Source organism: Bison bison, unplaced genomic scaffold (assembly GCF_000754665.1).
Source record: "Bison bison bison isolate TAMUID 2011002044 unplaced genomic scaffold, Bison_UMD1.0 scf7180017864456, whole genome shotgun sequence".
Lineage (NCBI taxonomy): Eukaryota > Metazoa > Chordata > Mammalia > Artiodactyla > Bovidae > Bison > Bison bison.
In genome coordinates this window covers 9,419,938-9,430,342 of record NW_011495018.1, presented here as the reverse complement: position 1 = coordinate 9,430,342, position 10,405 = coordinate 9,419,938, and the positions used below count along the sequence as shown (strand labels likewise).

Below are 10,405 nucleotides of genomic sequence, written 5' to 3'. Positions count from 1 at the left end.
TGAACTGTGGTGTTGGAGAAGACTCTTGAGAGTCCCTTGGGCTGCAAGGAGATCCAACCAGTCCATTCTGAAGGAGATCAGCCCTGGGATTTCTTTGGAAGGAATGATGCTAAAGCTGAAACTCCAGTACTTTGGCCACCTCATGCAAAGAGTTGACTCATTGGAAAAGACCCTGATGCTGGGAGGGATTGGGGGCAGGAGGAGAAGGGGACAACAGAGGATGAGATGGCTGGATGGCATCACTGACTCGATGGATGCGAGTCTGAGTGAACTCCAGGAGTTGGTGATGGACAGGGAGGCCTGGCGTGCTGCGATTCATGGGGTCACAAAGAGTCAGATACGACTGAGCGACTGATCTGACCTGATCTGATTAGCTGCATATTAAATAAAGTATTTTAAAACAGAAACTCACATAAAACAAGGTTATATTTTGATCAGTTGACAAAAATACTATGGCCAGTGGCTCACAGGAACCTACCCCTATATTTCCCCTAGGACCAGTGGTTCAGTGTTTGCTAATTCAGTGTCTACATGGCTTTATAGAATGTAATTACTGCAAATAAAGAGAATCAACTGTACTTAACTTTGCTGCTCTGTGGGAGTAATTAAGAAGGGCATTCTGGGTCTGTGGTGGTGGCTTTTTAAACCTCAGAAATGGCCCTGCCTACTCACCCCATCTGTTTTAGTCTCTTCCTGCTGCCGTAACAAAATATCACAGACTGGGTGACTCATAAGCAGCAGAAATTATTGGACCTCCCTGGTGGCCCAGTGGTTTAAGACTGAGTTTTCAGTGCAGGGGGCATGGATTCAGTCCCTCGTTGGGGCAGATCCTGATGCCACGAGATGCAGCCAAATAAACAAAACAGCAAAAAGTACTGCTCACAGTTCTGGAGGCTGGAAGGCCACAGTGAGGGTGCCAGCATGGTTCGAGTGAGGGCCCTCTTCCTGGTTGCAGATGTCTCACTATGCCCTTACACGATGAAGGGACCTGGGGAACTCTGAAGGGTCTCTTTTATATTGTCACTAACCCCTTTCACGAGGGCCCCACCCTTATGACCTAGTCACCTACAGACGGCCCCACCTCCTAATGCCATCACCTTGGGCATTGGGATGTCCATGTAGGAATTCCAGGACACAGACATTCAGGCCATAGCATTACCCAGGTTCCTGTTCAGAGCAGGGACAGGAGGGGCAGGAGAGGTGAGCAGAGGCAGGGAGGGAAGAAAGCAGAGGGCAGTCTGGAACATCCTCCCTGGAGTTTTGCCACCCTGCCCGAGCAGGTTTGGGACCTTAAGTTAAAAAATTAAATTTAAATAAAAGCATGTTTAAAAAATTCACTAAAACAAGGAAAGTGGGGCTGGAGCATTTTCTTTAAGCCCCTGGAGAGAAAGCAGAGCTTTCTCCCTCCTTTCTGCCGCTACTATTTCTTTGGCGCTGGATCTTTCCCTTTTAAGAACTCTTCTTTCTGAATGAGAACCGACAGGACACCCTGGTCCTTGCAGTAGTTCTCACATACAATGGATGGGATTTCAGTGCCCCCCCTCTCCCCACCCAATTAAAGCCGCTGGAGGACATCAGACTTGCCCCCTCCTCGGGAAATAGCCTCTGAACCTGCTATCGGTGGTTGGGCTTCCCTTTGGCCTTCGGCCTCCCAAGATGGTACAGAAAGTCCAACTCAAACCTTCTAGAGCATTCTACAAATGACCAGATTGCCTGTGGCCACTTGTACTCCCATCTGTTCAATATTTTCTATTTTTTTTTAATAAAGCAGCAGGATTGCTTTTCAATTGAAACCATGCAGCTGTACTACCATTTGTTAAACAGAGTAAAATAGGGCACCCTGGTTACATCTGGGAACTCTGGTGTTTTTCCCATAGTCAGGACTCTGAGCAGAGGGGTCTCTTTAGATCTTGAGGACTCCCTGGATACAGCTAGGAAACTCTTCACCTGAGTCATGTCCACGGGGTCCAAAGGTTAGCACGCCTCAAAAGAACCCGGGTCCAGCCCAGATTTCTGCCCCATTCCTTGAGTGTCTGATTCAGGAGGTCTGCAGAGAGGCCCCCCGCCTCTGCAAACCATTTTTTACAAGTTCCCAGGTGCTACTGCTTCTGCTGGTCTGGGGTCCACACTTGGGGAACCACTGGGTAAGGCAGTCGTGTCCAGATGCTTTCTCCTCACCTGTCAGGCTGTTCACAGCTCCTCAGAGTAGGGAAGTCCTGACCCAGCAGCTGGTGTCTGAAGTTTCTGATTGATCTTCGACTTCAGACAGGAGAGCCAGGGACGAGGGAGAGCCCCTGCTCTGTGTGACAGCCTCTATAGAGTTTCCCGATTCCAAAACGGAGCTTCAGAATTTTCCAAAGTTGAAAGTACAGGGAATTCATACTGACTTGCAGCTTCTGTTGCTCCTCTTGCTCCAAATAGTGCAGTTTATTTTGGTTTCCTCTGTTTGTACTGTAAGATTTTTTTTTTTTTTCGTCTTTCTGCTATGGATGTGCCTCAGTGGGTTTAACTACTTCAGAAAGGTTAGCTGAACCTTTATTTAGGCAAGTACCTTAGTAAAACTGAATGATAAAGTGGAACTGTTGTTTTTTTTAATTTAGAAAAGGAATCACCTAAGCTTCCCTGGTGGCTCAGAGGTTAAAGCGTCTCCCCACAATGCGGGAGACCTGGGTTCCATCTCTGGGTCGGGAAGATCCCCTGGAGAAGGAAATGGCAACCCACTCCAGTATTCTTGGAGAAGGAAATGGCAACCCACTCCGGTATTCTTGCCTTGAGAATCCTATGGACGGAGGAGCCTGGTGGGCTACAGTCCACGGGTCGGGTTGCAAAGAGTTAGACACGACTGACCGACTTCACTTTCACTTTCAAGTCTCTTCTGAAGAAAGGGATTCCTTTACACCATTTCAGAAGTACGTGTTGAAGGTATTCGTGCTCTTGAGACAAATTTACGTAACCAGCGCCCAGCAGGCTGAGTCACTCGGTTGCACCTAATTTGTTCGGAACCTGTGAGTTTCCAGTGTCAAGCTTGGTGCTCTTAGGTTGATGCACATGAATTGCCACACTGGCAATTGTCAAAATATCGGCCATTTCATATGGTTCAAAGTAGTACAGGATCTTGTTCTTGGTCTGGTTTTTCATGGTTCTGGAGCTGCTTTATGTAGTAGATAGGTTTTGACTTTTGAATAAGTAGTTAAATCTTGGATATCTGATATCAGCTTCTGGTTGGTCCTCTGAATCCACATCTCTACATTCTCTGTAACCACGCGAGGAGTCTTGCACCTGGAGAAAGGATGCAAAGGACTGGGAAAGACAATGGTGGGAATTAATGGGCTGGATGGTCCAACCCAGATCAAAGCCTCTTGTGGTCTTGGGACGGTATTTACGACTTTTTCTTTAGTTAATATTTTCCTTCCTGATTAAGTTTTGCTTCAGCCAAGTTTAATACTAATTTCTCCCCTCTGAGCACAGACTCGCTCTGTGAAAAGGGTATGAACATGCTGGGTCAGAATTGACAAGCCAGCTCAGGGTTAACATGTGCGAAGCCAGCCTACAGCCAGCTGGACATCTGAAGGTCAGTGGTGTTTAGGGGCTGTGTATATGCTCACGTGGGCTGCTGCTGGCAACTAGAGATCTCTTGATGTGCCTGCTTTGGAATTTCCAGCCAATTCGCAAGCGTCTCTGGGCACCTTCTCATTTTGGCTTGGCTACTTCTCGGTGGTTGTGTCTCGAAGGAGGACGATCCTGGAACTCCCATCTCGGCGACTCCCTGTATCAAACCCCAGGCCTCTGCTGGACTGATTGTCTGCTGCTCCTATGGACTGAGTGTAGCTCGCTAAGCCAGCAATTTCCAATTGCTTTTTTTCCTTTGGCTTGCGTCGCGCTTTCAGTCTGAGCCGAGTCTTGGCCTTAGCTCTTGTCCTATTACGTAATCGTGTGCGCTTGGGGATTCAAGAAGAATAAAATCAAGGGGCCTGTGAGGAAGGGGCTATTGGGCTAATACCTTCCAGATGGCGATGTGAAATGGGAGATAAGATGCTGCCGCCCATCTGGCCCGACAGGACGTGATACGCTCCGCTCGTATCTTTGGGGCTGTTATCACCCTCCCGTGACAGCCAGGTCAGTCTGGTGTTTGTCCTTGGACAGGGGCTTAACTTGGCAACTCGAGCCGCTCTCCGAAATGAAATCTGCTATCAGGTCAGTGGGGGGTCTGCCAAGAAGGACTCAAAAGCCCTGAACAGGGACTCAAAAGACAACAGTTGGTGACAGCAAATCACTACAGCTGGGCCTGGAGGACTGTCGGGCTGAGTGCAAGCCCCGAAGCAACATCCTCTGTGTTCTCTGGTCCTCTGCAGGCAGAGACTGCATCCCTCACGGTTAACAGGGCCAGCTGTTGGTAGTGCCGACCTTGGTGAGGTCCTGCGTCAGGGACGACCAGCTCTGACCCATTAGTAGTGGTTCCCCAGGGATCTGTGTCGGGAAGGATTCAGAGGTCTTGTCCAGCTGGGCCTCTCAGGAAAGATGCCTTGATCAATAGGCCATTTCTGTCTGCTAACAGTATGGTGAGTTTATTTGCCTTTTTGGGGGTCAACTCTTCTCTTAAAAAAAAAAAAGGAAGCGAGGGCTTAAATTAAATCAGTGTTTCCTGCATCTTTCAAAAATACAAAAACTTAAAAAAAAATACAAAAACTTGACAAGAATTTGAATTCAGTTTCTTTGTTATTCCACAGGAAATATTGATTAACTCCTTAAATGGGAAAAGGGGTTAGTGGACTTCTAAAACTGGAAGGGCCTTCACAGTCCCGTTCCTGGCCTGTTTTATAAGGACAGAAGTCAAGGGCAAGTGAACGTAAGCATCTTGCAGAAGCCACCTGAGAATGCACTGTGCACCCCGTCTCAGGGTGCTGCCCTCCTCAGTGCTGGGCTTGGCAGCTGTCCCGGAGTTCCCACTGAGGTTGGGAGTGGAACTGGACATCCGAAAGGACCTGACTCCCTGGGGATGAGGTCTCTAAGATGAGTCATTGCTGCTCAAGGGAGGCTTCAGTGGACAGGAGCTGGCAAGGGAATGCCAACCTGGTTAACTGCTTCCCATCTCTGCTCCAGCAGCATGGCCCTTTGGCAGCTCAAGAGGCTTTTCCAGGCAGGGGGACCTATGAAAGCTTTCCCTCGGAGGCCAGAACCAGGGCTGGCTTCAAGGGCATGTGACTTGGGCAGTTGCCCGGGGCCCCGTGCTTGGTTCAACACTCTGCCATCACCTTCCTGAAAGTCTAACCCTTTTGGAATGCAGGGCCCTGCGTTTTCACTTTGCTTTCATTTGCATTCCTGCGGCTTATGTTGCTGGTCCCACCTCGAGCTGGTTGCACTCTGGGATTCCAAGAAGAGAGGACAGTTGTCCCACTGTCGGTGGCCCTCGTGTTTGGGAGGCCAGGGGCAAGAGTGAAAGAGCTGCTCGGTGTTTCGTCCTTGCTCCTGGCCTGGCCCTGTGCTGGGCGCTGGAGAGACCGCCGTGGCCGAGACTCTAGTCGGAGAAGAGGATGAGTTAGTAGAAAACAGCAGGAGATGCAGAAGCCAGGCTCAGCCCAGCCCGGCAATGCAGGGCGGACATCATTACCCCTGCCGGGGGTTGGGGGCACTTCCTCTCTTATGGGGTCAGCTAGGAGCGGTGCTAGGAGGGCTTCTTGGGTGGCACGAATGGTAAAGAACCTGCCTGCCAATACAAGAGACACAGGAGATGCAGGTTTGATCCCTGGGTTGGGAAGCTCCCCTGGAGAAGGGCATGGCAACTCACTCCAGTATTCTTGTCTGGAAAATACTATGGACAAAGGAGCCTGGCAGACTAATCCATAGGGTCGCAAAGAGCCAGACACGATTAAGCCACTTAGCACAGGAGGGGATTTGAGAGAGGTAGGCGGGGATTCAGGGGCAAAGACACAGAGGCAAGAAACTACCAGGAGCCCCCAGACTGGCTTGGTGGGGTCAGGACAGTGACAAGGTAAACCTGGGAGGGAACAGAGGCAGGCTGATGGAGCCTCAGCTTTTGAAGCCCAGGAGTTTCACCTGCATTCTGTTAGACGTAAGATGTGGAAAGTGGGCAAGGGCTTCTGGCAAGGAAAGGACCTCATCAGGACTCAGGGTGGGGCATTCTGGTGTCTGGGGGAGATGGATGCAGGGGACAAAAAGCAGGATGTGCCGGAGCCCCGCTCAGAGAGGCTGCTGGCTTGGACCAGTGGGACAAAGAGGGCAGATTCTAGAAGGAAAAAGGAGGTGACTCAGCACAAAGGGTGATGATGGGGGGAGAGTCCAGGGCAGTTTCAACTTCTGGTCCAGGACCTGGATGGCTGGTGGGGCCACTTGCCAAGCTGGGGAGAAATTGGGGAGGGGAGGAGGGTTAGGAGGGAAGAGGAGGAGTTCTATGGGGTCGGGAGGCATCAGTTGGTGCCACGTGCCAGAACTTCAGTCGTGAGTCACTGAGTCCTTCCCTGTTGGGACCTGACCTTCCTGTTTCTGGAGTTGGGCCAAGGGCAGGCTGCAGACCAGGAGGGAAGGGTGCCGTCATTCTTAAGAGAGCTGTTGAGTCATTTGTTTGGTGCCTTTAGCTGATGGGAACAGGCAAATGCAGGACGGGTGTGGCCCTGGTGATCAGGTGCCAACGGAGTGAAGGGTGGAGGGGGCAGTCACCCTGGTCTCCTGGCCAGAGAGCTGAGGGGACCCCAGGGCGTTCTCAGGGGCGGGGACAGTCAGCCTCGGGGCATCCTCATCACAAGGAGATGGCCTTTGTGCTTCCCCTGCGGGCCTGGCCTTCTTCTGAGCCCGAAGAGCCTTCCCTCTGCCAGCGTTTTCAAAGACAGAGACCTTTCCTTGCACTTTGATGGGAGTCGTAAAGTGCAGAACCACAAACCGCGTCACCTGTCCTCGGTTTGCGTTAAATAAGACACTTCATGGCAAATAGAAGGAGAAAAAGTGGAAGCAGTGACAGGCTTTATATTGTTGGTCTCCAAAATCACTGTGGACGATGACTGCAGCCATGAAATTAAAAGACGCTTGCTCCTTGGAAGGAAAGCTATGACCAACCTAGACAGCGTATTAAAAAGCAGAGACATCACTTTGCTGACAGAGGTCTGTCTAGTCAAAGCTCTGGTTTTTCCAGTAGTCATGTGTAGATGTGAGAGTGGACCATAAAGAAGGCTTGAGTGCTGAAAAGCTGATGCTTTCAAATTGTGGTGCTGGAGAAGACTCTTGTCCCCTGGACTGCAAGATCAAAGCAGTCAATCCTAAAGGAAATCAACCCTGAATATTCATTGGAAGGAGTGTTGCTGAAGCTGAAGCTCCAAGCCACCTGATACGAAGAGCCAACTCATTGGAAAACACCCTGATGCTGGCCAAGATTGAAGGCAAAAGGAGAAGAGGGTGGCAAAGGATGAGATAGTTGGACAGCATCACCAACTCAAGGGACATGAATCTGAGCAAATTCTCAGGAGATGGTGAAGGACAGGGAAGCCCGGTGTGTTGCAGTCCATGCAGTCACAAAGAGTCGGACACAACTTAAGCAACTGAACAACAGCAAAATAAGATCTTCAGGGGTGTGCAGAGAAAGGGGCCTGGCCAGTGTAATTTCTTTAGAAAATAAATTTTAGACTAGGAGTTTGGTTTTGTGAGTCGCCTGTTCACTTCTTAGAATAGGAATAAATGTCACTTTCCAGACGGTGAAATGGCTTTTTAAGGAGTTTAACAGCCCCCAGTAATTTGCACTATTCATTTGAGTCATTCTTTTATGAGATTCCTTCCCAGGTGGCCCTAGTGGTAAAGAATATGCCTGCCAATGCAGGAAACGCAGGAGACGCAGGTTTGATCCCTGGGTTGAGAAGATCCCCTGAAAAAGGAAATGGCAGCCCACTCCAATGTTCTTTCCTGGGAAATCCCATGGACAGAGGAGCCTGGTGGGCCACAGGCCACGGGGTCACAAAGTGTCAGATGTGACTGAGCACGTACATTTACAAAATATTTCAGCCACTGCCCATGTTGTTACAACCAGCAGTTTGAACGGCGGAGGCATCGTGCCGTCTGCAAGCCCACTCTGCACGTTTGCTGGTCCTGTCCACGAACTCACTGTAATTTTTGTTCACGTGTGGATTGCCTTGCTCTGGGCTTATCCAAGGTCATTACTCTCAGGTCTGTTCTGCCCCTTGTTTCCATGAGGCCCAGGGGCGAAGGTCTTGGAGGTTCCAGCTCTGCTCCTGCTTCCCAAACCTTGCGTGGTCCTAGCCCTTCGGGACCCCTTCCCCGCTCTTCCTCTGCCTGTCTGAGTGCGTACTGGTGGTGGCCCGGCTAGACATTGGGCTACTGGGATGACTCTTGACAGGTACAGCCCCTGTCCTCAAGGTATTCAGTCTCCTAGTGGTCTTCAAGTCCCTGTGATGCATGTCACTGAGGAGGAGTTAGGGGCTTCCAGGTGTGTGCTGGGGAGTCCATTAGAAAGTAGACATGGAGGTGGTTAAGGATTCAGAGTCTGGGCTCACATCCTGGCTCCACTTCCCACTCTGTGACCTTGGGCAAGTGACCTCACCTCTCTGAGCCTTAGTTTTGTTTTTTTTTTAACTTATTTATTTTTAATTGAAGGATAATTGCTTTACAATGTTGTGTTGGTTTCTGCCATACATCAACATGAATCAGCCATGGGTATACATATGTCCCCTCCCTCTTGAACCTCCCTCCCACCTCCCACTCCATCCCACCCCTCTAGGTGGTCACAGAGCCCTGGTTTGAGCTCCCTGCGTATGTGAGTGCGTGCTCAGTCGCTTCAGTGGTGTCCGACTCTGTGCAACCCTATGCCCTGTAGCCCCCCAGGCTGCCCTGTCCATGGGGATTCTCCAGGCAAGAATACTGGAGTAGTTTGTCACACCCTCCTCCAGGAGCTCTTCCCAACCCAGGGATTGAACCCACGCCTCATGTCTCCTGCTCTGTCAGGCGGGTTCTTTACCACTGGTGCCACCTGGGAAGCCTTCGAGCTCCCTGAGTCATACAGCAAATTCCCACTGGCTGTGTATTTGTATATGTTTCCATGCTAGTCTCTTCATTCAAAAATATCAAACGCTTCACAGGTTTGCCTGTCATCCTTGCACAGGGGCCACGCTAATCCTCTGTATCGTTTCAATTTTAGTGTACATGCTGCCAAAGCAAGTACTGAGCTTAGTTTTAATCTCTGTCGAGCGAGGATGATGGCATATGACTCAGAGGTTGTTGCAGGGGTTCCTGAGGTTACATATGTAAAGCTTCTAACACAGGACTAAGTACAAGGATCAGGCACGTAGAACAGAGCCACTCATGCCTGGGCACCCAGGATCAAGCATGTAGGACCGGGCCTCAGCCAGGTTGAGCTGCTGCTGTTTTTATAGCTGTTGATGAGTGAAGACCAAGCCAGGACTCAGAATTGCTCGCCTGGGCAGGGGTCGGGGCTGCACACCCGTCCTTCAGGCCAGGAAGCCACCTCGTAGGTGGACTTGGAGGAGGTGAAGATTAGCAGAACCTTGACACGGAAGGCCGAGCCTCCTACCTTCCTGCAGTGGGGGAGCTTCCTGCAGGAACTCACACCCACAGGGAAGAAATGAGTCCCCGCCATGAGGCTGTGAAACTTGTAACCCCAGCTTTGACCTCTGGCTGGGCTTCAGGCTCTTGGTGCTGAGTCCCTTCTAATTCCAGCCCCACCCCGGACAGCCGTTTGGACAGCCGGAGAGGCTGGGAGGGCTGACCCTCCCTGGAAGTCTGTGGGCGGCATTGCTCATCTTGATTTTGCCAGAGGGGAAAATGAAAACCTCTTTTGAGCTCCAGGCCTGGTGCCTTTTGACTCCAAGGGCCTGTTTGCAGGTCCTTCCTGCCTTCCCACCTGCTGGAGACCACCCTGCACTCCTGGCGTTTCCCTGTGTGTCCAGCAGGGGGCACTCACCCACTGAACCAGGGACAGAGCTCTGCTCTGAAACACCTTCACCAGGGAAAAGGCATCCCGAAAGATCCCTAGTGCAGTCTCCTTGATTACCGCTGATTCCTTGATCAGCCGCTCCACCTTGACTTTTCTCAGCCTCAGATTTTGTGGGGGCAAGTCCTGGGGAGTTTGCAAAATTGTATTTTAATTTTCAACTCGGAGAGATTCACTGCCTATTAAAAAGCAATTAGAAATGATCCTATGAAACAAACACACAAAATTCAGAGTGTTCTGACACCCTAGCTGCTCCATCAAAGAAACCTTGGGTTCTGCTGCAGCCTCGGTGGGGAGGGGGATTCACGGCCTGGCCTGGGGGCTGCTGCACAGGAGGATGCACGCCCCTCCACTCTGTTTAAGCAGAGGCCTGGGGAACTCTGTGGGGTGCCCCGGCCAGCAGTGTGCTGGGTCTTTAAATACGCCACGCCGTGTGTG

At 50.8% G+C, this 10,405-nt stretch overlaps 1 protein-coding gene across 3 annotated transcripts in view; it reads left to right on the top strand.

The window, feature by feature from the left end:
• The window catches only part of TACC2 (transforming, acidic coiled-coil containing protein 2), a 236,236-nt gene that overhangs the window by 124,901 nt on the left and 100,930 nt on the right, over window positions 1-10,405 (top strand). The window lies entirely within an intron of this gene.